The 13,220-nt window shown below is 39.8% G+C and overlaps 1 long non-coding RNA gene across 4 annotated transcripts in view; it reads left to right on the forward strand.

Annotated features, from left to right (window-relative positions):
• LOC125175676 (uncharacterized) overlaps window positions 1-13,220 on the forward strand; it is a 72,866-nt gene that overhangs the window by 41,142 nt on the left and 18,504 nt on the right. For all 4 annotated transcript variants that reach the window (XR_007155923.1, XR_007155924.1, XR_007155925.1 and 1 more), the window contains 2 exons: window positions 2,751-2,852; window positions 7,602-7,791. This is a non-coding gene — a long non-coding RNA (uncharacterized LOC125175676). The remainder of the gene's footprint in view (window positions 1-2,750; window positions 2,853-7,601; window positions 7,792-13,220) is intronic.

A 13,220-nucleotide genomic window follows, 5' to 3' on the forward strand; every position in this document is an offset into this window, starting at 1 on the left:
CAGGGAAATGATATGATCGGTTTCTACTTGTGGCTAATGAACATTTACTGTGCGCCAGGAATCCTTCAATCTTTTCATCTACACTATCTTATTTAATCTTTTTAGTGGCTCTATGGGACTGGATATGATCCATCCATCCATCCATCCATCCACCCATCCACCCACTCAACTATCCATCCCTCCATCCCTCCATCCCTCCATTCCCTCCATTCCCTCCATCAATCTAATCATCCATCATCCATCCACCCCGCTAACAATTTTTTAAAAATTGAAGACAGCATGGGGCGCCTGAGTGGCGCAGTCGGTTAAGCGTCCGACTTCAGCCAGGTCACGATCTCGCGGTCCGTGAGTTCGAGCCCCGCGTCGGGCTCTGGGCTGATGGCTCGGAGCCTGGAGCCTGTTTCCGATTCTGTGTCTCCCTCTCTCTCTGCCCCTCCCCCGTTCATGCTCTGTCTCTCTCTGTCCCAAAAATAAATAAAAAACGTTGAAAAAAAAATTTAAAAAAAAATTGAAGACAGCTTTGTGCTAGTCACTGTACTCATGTTCTTTGGACAGATGAGGAGATTGAATGGTCCTCACTCCTAGAAGTTCAAATCAATTCTTTAAAAAAATTTTGTTTTTTAGTTTATTTATTTTTGAGAGAGAGAGAGAGAGACAGAGAGAGACAGAGTGAGAGCACAGAGAGAGTGGGAAGCACAGAATCTGAAGCAGGCTCCAGGCTCTGAGCTGTCAGAACGGAACAGAGCCCGACGCGGGGCTCAAACTCACAATCTGCGAGATCATAGATCATGACCTAAGCCTAAGTCGGCACTTAACTGACTGAGCCGCCCGGCACTTAACTGACCTACAGCCTAGGTCAAATCAAGGCTGTAACTAGAAAGAGGCTGGGCCAGAATTCAAATCCAGGAAAGCAGACTCCAGCGCCTGGGGTTTTCCACTGGATCAGAGGCATTGCTCAGGTCTCTTTTCAGGGTAGGACTGCAGGTCCTGGGTCAGTCCTAAAGGCAAGGTCACCTGGGATCCTGAAGTATGAATTGGTCTTCAGTAAAATGAGGGGGTTGCTGAGGCCACTATATATGAGATGAATAGAATAAAAAGCACATGTGTGAATGAGTTTGGCAGACCTGGTTACCTGCCATTTCTCTGCCTTCTTTCTTGCTAACAGAACTCTGATTTGGGGCGTGGGGCATGCTGGGAAAAGCAAAGTGTGGGGGAACCACAGTGTATCTAGTTTCTATAGAGACTTGTGATTGGTTGCACTATACCCCACTATACTTCATGCAACCAATCATGGCTAAGCTAATACTGTTTGTTAGGTACTCACCTTTTCTGCCCCCTTTGCAGCTAGTGGTGGGCCAGCCATGTGACCAAGTTTTGGCCCATGAAACAACGGGGAAGTCTGTTGAGGGCTTTTAAAAAATGGTTTTGATTGCCCTGATGGAAAGCAAGAAAACCAGCCCTGTCTATCTGGCTGCCTTACTGCATCCTGACTTTGAATGCAGCCATGATTCCTGGAGCTGTGGTAGCCATCTTGTGACCATGAGGCAACAGACACAAAGACAAAAAGCCAGTAAACGAGGTGGCAGGCTAGAAAGAGCTGGGTTCTTAATGTGCTTGAGCAGCTAACAAATGGCAGCAAGGGCTTCCCTCCAGACTGCTAATCTGTGAAAAAAGTAAATCCCTAGGAGTTAGCATTTTTTCCATTACCTCTAGTTGACCATGTGCTAACTGATATAATAAGCATGGTGAGGAGAAGGCAGGAAGGAGAGAACTTATTTGGAGTGTAGGGTGATGTGAAGGCACCAATGGGAATGTGGCTTTGTTTTCTCATTACTTTGTGTGTTGTAAATCTTGAAGACAGGGTCACTTTTTCTTTTCTGTTTTTATCTTTTCCCTTCTGTACTCGCCTAACTTCCCCCTTCCCTTTCGCCCACATCAAGCCCCCATGCACCATGACTTGGTTTGGAATGAAGAAATTTCCCCTTTGTTGATTCTCACTCTACCTTTGTCGAGTTATCAAAAGATTTTCCAGATAGGGCAGACACCTAAACTCGTTCACTGTACTCATGAAAACTTTTACAGATGCTTCGCTTATTATTTTCTTTAATGCCCAGAAGGGAAGCTGGTAATTTAGAAACTTACATGGTCCTTTGAGAAGAGGAAAGGCCTCAAGCCAAAAATGTCATAAAAGAATTTGGAGGGGAGGGAAGGGCAGTTGTAAAAATAAAATGACAGAGACAATGGAAGAAAAGGAAAGAAAAGATACAAGGGAGTCTTTTGAATCACTGGCATTTTCATGCTCTCACACGTTATCGTCAGCAAAACCTACATGACCCCCTACCCCCACCCACCACACACTTTCTGCTTAAATCCCAGCAGTGGACTGATGTCTCTTCTATCAGGGGAGACATATTTCTGAGATATCTAATTCTAATAGCCTTTCACAACAGCACTGTTAGTTACTTTGCATACAGCTGTTACCCCAACTTCCCTTATTCCAAGTGGACAGCGTCCCATTTTTAATTACCCTCCGAAGTGTGGCAGCGCTATTCAGATCAGGATGGCCTTGCAGTGGCTTCAGACCTAGGGTAGGGAGTTGTTTTCCCTTCCCAGGGATTGGTTTATGAATGGCCCTGTGACACAGTTTTGGCCATTGAGATGAGAGGGGAAAGCTGGTAGGGATTTTATGGGGAAGTTTCCTTTGTTTTTAGAAGAGGTGGGCATGTTTGTTGTTGTTGTTGTTTTTTCAGATTCTGGTGTGGGTGTGTAAAGAGGTGATGCCTGGAACGATGACAGCCTTTTGCGGACCATTAGAGGAGCTCTCCAAAGGATAAGCCAGCATACTAAGAATGGTAAAAAGAAAAAGAGTCTGTGTTTTTGGTTTTGTTTCACCTCCATATTAACCGACTCTGGAAATATTCCCCTTTCGAACTTAATGTTTTATTATCAGACTGATCAGAAAAAAGACTGGGTAAAGGTGAATCTTCAGATTCTTGCAGTGCCAGAGAATAAGGAAGTGCTAGACTGCCACCCCCAAGGGGCTATGTCAAAGGGACACAGCTGGAAGACCTTCCAATGGCCCAAACTGGGACCATTTGAGCAATAAAATAATTGAAAGGTGCTGGATTATAACCTGAAGTATAAAATAAATATCCACAAGTCCATACTAATATAAAAAAGTGAACAAGTACATGAAGAAGAATGGAGGAATCGCCTGGGCAGAAAAATTCCAAATAATTCATGTAGATATTATGTCCTCAAAGAAGTGGAGCCTGACCGCCCACTCCCTAAGTGTGGAATTCCTTTAGAAGGAACCACTTCCTTCTAAAGAGTAAACTATGGAAACTGGGGAGAAAAGGGTTACTTCCACAGCAGAGAATCTTGACACATATGACCTCAGCTGGTGATCAAGGTCAACATCAACAGGGGTTAAGTCATATTGATAGAAGGTACCTCTGATATCATGTGGTAAGAATGGCACTTTATCTCTCTGGTTTTCCTTCCCCAGACCCATAATCCCTTTCTAATCATGCGACTAACATCAGACAAACCTAAAATTTAGGTATGATCTAAAAAATTCTTACTTGGTACTCCGCAAAGCTATCGAAATCATCAGAAACAAAGACAATCTGAGGAACTGTCATAGCAAGAGAAGCTCAAGGAGACTTGGTGATTAACCAGAATGTGAGATCCTGAAAGGGATCCTGGATATGAGGTAAAAACAAAGGAAATTTGAGTAAAGTATGGAGTTTAGTTAATAATAATGTATCAACGTTGGTTTATAAATTTTTTTAAGTTTATTTATTTTGAGAGAGAGAGCACATGTGTGTGTGAGTGGGGGAGGGGGAGAGAGAGGGAGACGGAATGAATCTCAGGCAGGCTCTGCACTGTCCAGTACAGATCCCGATGTGGGGCTCAAACTCACAAACCGTGAGATCATGGCCTGAGCCGAAGTCAGATGCTTAACCCACTGAGCCACCCAGGTGCCCTGGTTCACAAATTGTGACAAATTTACCATACTAACATGAGATGTTAATAATAGGGGAAAGCAGGGGAGGTAGATAGGGATTCTCAGCGTAATCTTCACAAAGTTTCTATAAACCCAAAACTATTTTAAAATTCAAAGTTGATTTTAAAAAAGAGAGCTACCAATATTAAGAATGAGAAAGATTAGGGGCGCCTGGGTGGCGCAGTCGGTTAAGCGTCCGACTTCAGCCAGGTCACGATCTCGCGGTCCGGGAGTTCGAGCCCCGCGTCGGGCTCTGGGCTGATGGCTCGGAGCCTGGAGCCTGTTTCCGATTCTGTGTCTCCCTCTCTCTCTGCCCTTCCCCCGTTCATGCTCTGTCTCTCTCTGTCCCAAAAAGAAATAAACGTTGAAAAAAAAAAAATTTAACAAAAAGAATGAGAAAGATTCTAGTCACTACAGGATATTAAAAGGATACTATTATGAACAACTTTATGCCAATTTATTTGGTAAGTTAGACGAAAAGGACACAATTGTTAAAGACCCAAGCTACTAAAGTCACCCAGGAAGAAACTTAATATAGTGCAGATAACTTAAATAGCCCATGGCTATTAAGGAAATTTAATATCTAGTTTAAAACTTTTCCACAGAGAAAACTTCCAGCTCAGTTAGTTTCACTGAGAAATTCTATCAAACATTTAAGGTAAAACTATGGCCAGTCTCACACTTCTAGCCTTCATTCCAGAAGGCTAGCGTTACCCTGATATCAAAACCAGCATAAGACATTATGAGAAAACTATACCCCACTCTACTTCATGCAAAAATGCTGAGCAAAATTTTAGCAAACTGAATTCAACAATATGTAAAAGGGATAATACATCATGAGTAAATGAGGTTTATCCCAGGAAGGAAAGCTTGATTTAACATTTGAATGTCAATCAATGTAATCTGTATTAACAAAATAACAATAAACAGAAGAAAGTGAGCACTAATACACATTAACAGAACAAAAAAGGAAAAACCATATGATCATCTCAATGCAGAAAAAGCTTTTGACAAAATTCAACATCTATTCCTGATGAAACTCCAGCAACTAGAAATAAAAGGGAATTTTCTTCAACCTGATAAAGACATCTATGAAAACCCACAGCTAGTATAATATTTGCTGGGAAAGAGAATGCTTCACTCCTAAGATCAGGAGTGAGACAAAGGTGCTTACCACGGTACCCAAGGTTGTACTGCAGTTTCTATACAGTGCAATAAAGCAAGAAAAAGAGATAAACATTTATATTTTGAGAAAGAAGTCAACCTGGCTTTATTTACAGATGACATGGTCATCTCTGTGTAAAGTTGTATGAAATCAGAACTAATAAGTGAGTTTAGCAAGATTGCAGAATCAATATACAAGATGAATATACAAAATCAATAGTATTTCTGTACATTAGCGATAAGAAAATCAGAAATTGAAAACTTTGAAGTATGCCATTGACAGAATCATAACAGATATGAAATACTTGGAAGTCTAAAGATGTGAGGGGTGCCTGGGTGGCTCAGTCAATTAAGTGTCTGATGTTGGGTCAGGTCAGGATCTCAGGGTTTGGGAGTTCAAGCCCCGCGTCAGGCTCTGTGCTGACAGCTCGGAGCCTGGAGCCTGCTTCGGATTCTGTGTCTCCCTCTCTCTCTGCCCCTCCTCCACTTGCTCACATTCTCTCTCTCTCTCTCAAAATAAATACATAAATAAATAAATAAATAAATAAATAAATAGTTAAAAAAAATTTAAAAATTAAAAAAAAAAGAGATGTGAAAGACCTGTCACTGAAAACTATGTAACATTGTTGCAACAAATGAAAGAAGACCTAAATAGATGGGAAATATACATGTTGATGAATTGCGAGACTCAGTATTGTTACAATGTTAATGATCTCCAATGTAATCTAAAGATTCAATGCAATATAATCAAAATCCCAGAAGCCTATTTGGGGAGTAGAGATTTATTAAACTATTTCTAAAAATTCACATGGAAATACAAAAAGCCCAAACTAACAGCTTCAAAAAATATACGCAAAGTTGGGGGGACTTAATACTACCTGCATTCAAACTAGTTATAAAGTGCCAGTAACCAAGATGCAGTGTGTTATTTGCTAAAAGATAGACAAATATAGACAGAGAATAGACTGGAAAGTTCATAAATAGAGCATTTATATATGCTCTCTCTAGACATAGACAACTTATTTGGGACAAACCTACAAAGGCAATTTAGTGAAGCTTTCTAGTCTCTGCAACAGGTGGTGCTGGGATAATTATACATCCAGATGCAAAAAAAAATTAACGTCAGTACCTCATACTATGTACAAAAACAACCCCAAGTAGGTCATAGACCTAAATATGAAAGTAAAATTAGAAAACTTTTGGAATAAAATATAAAAAAAAAAAAATCTTTGTGACCCTGAATTAGACGACAATTTGTTAGATACACCACAAAAAGCATGACCCATAAAAGAAAAAATTGTTAAGTTGCACTTCATCAGAATTAAGCACTTTTTAGTCTCTTCAATGAATGGTATTGGGAAAACTGGATATCCAGGAGCAAATGTAAGAAACTGAACTCTTACATCACACACAAAAATCAACTCAAAATGGGTTGAAGAATTAACAGTGAGATCCAAAACTGTAAAGCTCTCAGATAAAAACATAGGGGAGAATCTTCAGGACCTAGGTCTTGACATTGATTGTATGGATATGACACCAAAAGCACAGACAATAAAAACAAAAATAAGGGAGACTACATCAAACTAAAGAGTTTTCTGTACATTAAAATGAACAATCGACAGAATGAAAAGGCAAACTATGGAGTGGGAGCAAATATTTGTAAACCATGTATCTGATAAGTGGTCTCCCAAATGTTTACGGAGCTCCTAGAACTCAATAGTAAAACAACTAATAACTTGATTGAAAAAAATGGGCTGGGGACTTGAATAGATGATTCTCCAAAACAACATACCAATGTCCAACAGGTGTATGAAAAAAATACTCAATGTAAAAAAAAAAAAAAAAAAGCAACAAAAACAAAACTCCAAACAACTCAATGTCATTAATCATTAGGGAAAAATAAATCAAAACTGCAGGGGCTATCACCTCATACCTGTTGGTGTATAACAGGGTGGCCATTATATTAAAAATAAACAGGGGTGCCTGGGTGGCTCAGTCAGTTAAGCGTCTGACTTCAGCTCAGGTCATGATCTCGCAGCTCGTGGGTTCAAGCCCCGCATCAGGCTCTGTGCTGACAGCTCAGAGCCTGGAGCCTGCTTTGGATTCTGTGTCTCCCTCTCTCTCTGCCCCACCCCCTGCTTACACTCTGTCTCCCTCTCTCAAAAATAAATAAAACGTTAAAAAAAAAAATAAACAAACAAAACCTGAAAGATAACAAGAGCTGTCAGGAAAGTGGAGAAATTAGAATCCTCGCATACTGCCAAGGCAATGCAAAATAGGGCGACGATTATGGAAAACAGTATGGAGGTTCCTCAAAAAATTAAAAATAGAAGTACTTTATAATCCAACAATCCCACTTCTGGGTTTTTTCCTAAAGGAATTGAAATAGGATCTCAAAGAGATATTAGCACTCTTTTGTCCTCTGCAGCACTATTCACAATAGTCAAGATGTGGGAACTACCGAAAAGTTCACCAACAGATGAATGAATGGAGAAAATGTGACGGATACATACAATGGGATATTACTCAGCCTTAAAGGACATTCTGCAAGATGTGACAACCCTGGGTGAAACTTGAGGACATCATACTAAGTGAAAGAAGCCAGAAAAAACAGAAAGGTAAATAATGCGTGAGGTATCTAAAATAGTCAAACTCATAAAATCAAAGAGTAGAATGGTGGTTACCAGGGGCTGGGGGAAAGGGGAAATTGGGAGTTATTAATCAATGGGCAGAAAGTTTCAGCCGAGCAAGATGAGTAATTTCGAGAGATCTGCTGTATGACCTTGTACTTACGGTCAACAATAACGAGTTAACGCACTTAAAAATTTTTTGAGAGGGTAGGTCTCGTGTTAGGTGTTCTTGCCACATTAAATTAAAAAAATATATAAACCTTTGCTCTTATAAGCCCCTAGAAGAGAATGAAAAGACAAGCCACAGACAGGGATACAATATTTTCAAGTCTTATATCAAATAAAGGTCTTATATACAGACTATATACCAAATATCAAAATTCAATAATTATAACCTAATTGTTTGAATGGGCGAAAAATGTGAACAGATACTTTACCCCCAAAGATATAGGGATGGCAAATAAACACATTAAAAGATGCTCAATATCATTCATCGTTAGGGAAATCCAAACTAAAACCACCCTGAGATACCACTACATATTCATCCCAATGGCAACACAGGTGAATCACTGAATGCTTATGTGAGTGATAGGAGCCAGCCCCAAAAGTTCATACTATAGGATTCTAAGTTTTATAAAATCCTAGAAAAGCAAATTTATCTGTAGTGACAAGAAACTGTCTACTTGGTTGAGTAGGGTGGGGAGAAGTGACAGGGAGGAATATAAAGATTCGGAGGTGAGGGATATGTTCATTATCGATTGCTGCTCATGGTGGCGTATATGTTCGTATATGCATCGTTCATGTATACATGTGTCAACACTAACCAAGTTGCACACTTTATACAAAGCTTACTATACCACAATTATAACTCAGTAAATTCTATCTTTAGGAAATAATCACAGATATTTAGGAAATCATCTTTAAAAAATAATCACCATAAAAATGTATTTATAAGGATATTCATTGCAGAAATATTTACAGTAGCATAGAAACTCAGAGGTAGATTCAAAGCCCAGTGATAGAAAGATGTAAATTGTTCTTTTACATTATAAAAATAAGTATTATACATTTATATAATGTGAGATTTGTGATGGAATTTTACTCACATGAGGAAAGGCATGCAGTATGTTACTGAAGAAAAGCAGGATACAAAATCTTGAAATATAATCACAATTTAACTACCGTCTCCCCCTCACACCCACTAGGAGATAACATTCCTGAAGGAGATGCACTAAAATTATCTGAGTGGTGGTATTATGGACGTTTTTTTCCCTTTTATTTTTTAATTTTTTTACTTATTTTACTTAATAAGGTAAAAATTATTTTACCTCCATATTTTCCAAACTTTTTATAATAACCACAATCAACTTTTTTACCCAGAAAATAACATCTTTTAAAAAATATAATTTATGGTCAAGTTAGCTAATATACAGAGTATACCGTGTGCTCTTGGCTTCAGATTTCCTTGATTCGTCACTTACACAAAACATCTAGTGCTCATCCTAACAAGGGCGCTCCTCAATGCCCATCACCCATTTTCCTTGCCCCCCACGCCCCCGACTCCTTTCCACCCTCAGTTTGTTCTCTGTATTCAAAAGTCTCCTATGGTTTGCCTCCCTCTCTGTAACAATATATATTTTTTTCATTCCCTCTCCCATGGTCTTCTGTTAAGTTTCTCAGGATCCACATATGAGTGAAAACATATGGTATCTGTCTTTCTCTGCCTGGCGTATTTCACTTAGCATAATACCCTCTAGTTCCATCCATGTTGTTGCAAATGGTGAGATTTCATTCTTTTTTGTTGCTGAGTACTATTCCATTGTGTGTGTGTGTGTATCACATCTTCTTTATCCATCAGTTGATGGACATTTGGGATATTTCCATAATTTGGCTATTGTTGATAGCGCTTCTATAAACATTGGGGTACGTGTGCCCCTATGAATCCATACTCCCGTATTCTTTGGACAAATTCCTAGTAGTGCTATTGCTGGGTTGTAGGGTAATTCAATCTTTAATATTTTTAATATTTATTTATTTTTGTGAGAGAGACAGAGAGAGACAGAGCACGAGCAGGGAAGGGACAGAGAGAGAAGGAGACACAGAAACTGAAGCAGGCTCCAGGCTCTGAGCCGTCAGCACAGAGCCCGATGCGGGGCTTGAACCCACAAACCATGAGATCATGACCTGAGCCGAAGTCAGACGCTCAACCAACTAAGCCACCCAGGTGCCCCCAAACCACAATTTCCTTAACCATTCATCAGTTGATGGACATTTAGGCTCTTTCCATCATTTGGCTTTGTTGAAAGTGCTGCTATGAACATTGGGGTACAAGTGCCCCTATGCATCAGCACTCCTGTATCCCTTGGGTAAATTCCTAGCAATGCTATTGCTGGGTCATAGGGTAGATCTAGTTTTAATTTGTTTGAGGAACCTCCACACCATTTTCCAGAGCGGCCGCACCAGTTTGCATTCCCACCAACAGTGCAAGAGGGTTCCCGTTTCTCCACATCCTCACCAACATCTATAGTCTCCTGAGATGTTCAGTTTAGCCACTCTGACCGGCATGAGGTGGTATCTCAGTGTGGTTTTGATTTGTATTTCCCTGATGAGGAGCAACGTTGAGCATCTTTTCATGTGCCTGTTGGCCATCTGGGTGTCTTCTTTAGAGAAGTGTCTATTCATGTTTTCTGCCCATTTCTTCACTGGATTATTTGTTTTTCGGGTGTGGGGTTTGGTGAGCTCTTTATAGATTTTGGATACTAGCCCTTTGTCCGATATGTCATTTGCAAATATCTTTTCCCATTCCATTGGTTGCCTTTTAGTTTTGTTGAGTGTTTCCTTTGTAGTGCAGAAGCTTTTTATCTTCATGAGGTCCCAATAGTTCATTTTTGCTTTTAATTCCCTTGCCTTTGGGGATGTGTCAAGTAAGAAATTGCTGCGGCTGGGATCTGAGAGGTTTTTTCCTGCTTTCTCCTCTAGTGTTTTGATGGTTTCCTGTCTCACATTCAGGTCCTTCATCCATTTTGAGTTTATTTTTGTGAATGGTGTAAGAAAGTGGTCTAGTTTCATTCTTCTGCATGTTGCTGCCCAGATCTCCCAGCACCATTTGCTAAAGAGACTGTCTTTTTTCCATGGGATATTCTTTCCTGCTTTGTCAAAGGTTAGTTGGGCATACATTTGTGGGTCCAGTTCTTGAGTCTCTATTCTATTCCATTGGTCTATGCGTCTGTTTTCGTGCCAATACCATACTGTCTTGATGATTACAGCTTTGTGGTAGAGGCTAAAGTCTGGGATTGTGATGCCTCCCGCTCTGGTTTTCTTCTTCAATATTACTTTGGCTATTCGGGGTCTTTTGTGGTTCCACACAAATTTTAGGATTGCTTGTTCTAGCTTCTAGAAGAATGCTGGTGCAATTTTGATTGCATTGAATGTGTAGATAGCTTTTGGTAGTATTGACATTTTAATAATATTTATTCTTGCAATCCATGAGCATGGAATGTTTTTCCATTTCTTTGTATCTTCTTCAATTTCCTTCGTAAGCTTTCTATAGTTTTCAGCATACAGATCTTTTACATCTTCGGTTAGGTTTATTCCGAGGTATTTTATGATTCTTGATGCAATTGTGAATGGGATCAGTTTCTTTATTTGTCTTTCTGTTGCTTCATTATTGGTGTATAAAAATGCAACTGATTTCTGTACATTAATTTTGTATTCTGCGACTTTGCTGAATTCATGTATCAGTTCTAGTAGACTTTTGGTGGAGTCTGTCGGGTTTTCCATGTAGAGTATCATGTCATCTGCAAAAAGTGAAAGCTTGACTTCATCTTTGCCAATTTGGATGCCTTTGATTTCCTTGTGTTGTCTGATTGCTGATGCTAGAACTTCCAGCACTATGTTAAACAACAGCAGTGAGAGTGGACATCCCTGTCGTGTTCCTGATCTCAGGGAAAAAGCCCTCAGTTTTTCCCCATTGAGGATGATATTAGCTGTGGGCTTTTCATAAATGGCTTTTATGATGTTTAAGTATGTTCCTTCTATCCCGACTTTCTCGAGGGTTTTTATTTAGAAAGGATGCTTTATTTTGTCAAATGCTTTTTCTGCATCGATTGACAGGATCATATGGTTCGTTTATTTTCCTTTATTAATGTGATGTATCACATGGATTGATTTGCAAATATTGAACCAGCCCTGCAGTCCAGGAATGAATCCCACTTGATCACGGTGAATAATTCTTTTTTATGTGCTGTTGAATTTGATTTGCTAGTATCTTGTTGAGAATTTTTGCATCCATATTCATCAGGGGTATTGGCCTGTAGTTCTCTTTTTTTTTCTGGGTCTCTGTCTGGTTTAGGAATCAAAGTAATACTGGCTTCATAGAATGAGTCTGGAAGTTTTCCTTCCCTTTCTATTTTTTGGAACAGCTTGAGAAGGATAGGTATTATCTGTGCTTTAAATGTCTGGTAGAATTCCCCAGGGAAGCCATCTGGTCCTGGACTCTTATTTGTTGGGAGATTTTTTTTTTTTTTTTTTTTTTTTTTTTTTTTTTTTTTTTATGAAATTTATTGACAAATTGGTTTCCATACAACACCCAGTGCTCATCCCAAAAGGTGCCCTCCTCAATACCCATCACCCACCCTCTCCTCCCTCCCACCCCCCATCAACCCTCAGTTTGTTCTCAGTTTTTAACAGTCTCTTATGCTTTGGCTCTCTCCCATTCTAACCTCTTTTTTTTTTTTTCCTTCCCCTCCCCCATGGGTTCCTGTGAAGTTTCTCAGGATCCACATAAGAGTGAAACCATATGGTATCTGTCTTTCTCTGTATGGCTTATTTCACTTAGCATCACACTCTCCAGTTCCATCCACGTTGCTACGAAAGGCCATATTTCATTTTTTCTCATTGCCACGTAATATTCCATTGTGTATATAAACCACAATTTCTTTATCCATTCATCAGTTGATGGACATTTAGGCTCTTTCCATAATTTGGCTATTGTTGAGAGTGCTGCTATGAACATTGGGGTACAAGTGCCCCTATGCATCAGTGCTCCTGTATCCCTTGGATAAATTCCTAGCAGTGCTATTGCTGGGTCATAGGGTAGGTCTATTTTTAATTTTCTGAGGAACCTCCACACTGCTTTCCAGAGCGGCTGCACCAATTTGCATTCCCACCAACAGTGCAAGAGGGTTCCCGTTTCTCCACATCCTCTCCAGCATCTATAGTCTCCTGATTTGCTCATTTTGGCCACTCTGACTGGCGTGAGGTGATACCTGAGTGTGGTTTTGATTTGTATTTCCCTGATAAGGAGCGACGCTGAACATCTTTTCATGTGCCTGTTGGCCATCTGGATGTCTTCTTTAGAGAAGTGTCTATTCATGTTTTCTGCCCATTTCTTCACTGGGTTATTTGTTTTTCGGGTG

The sequence above is a fragment of the Prionailurus viverrinus genome, chromosome C2 (genome assembly GCF_022837055.1).
Source record: "Prionailurus viverrinus isolate Anna chromosome C2, UM_Priviv_1.0, whole genome shotgun sequence".
Lineage (NCBI taxonomy): Eukaryota > Metazoa > Chordata > Mammalia > Carnivora > Felidae > Prionailurus > Prionailurus viverrinus.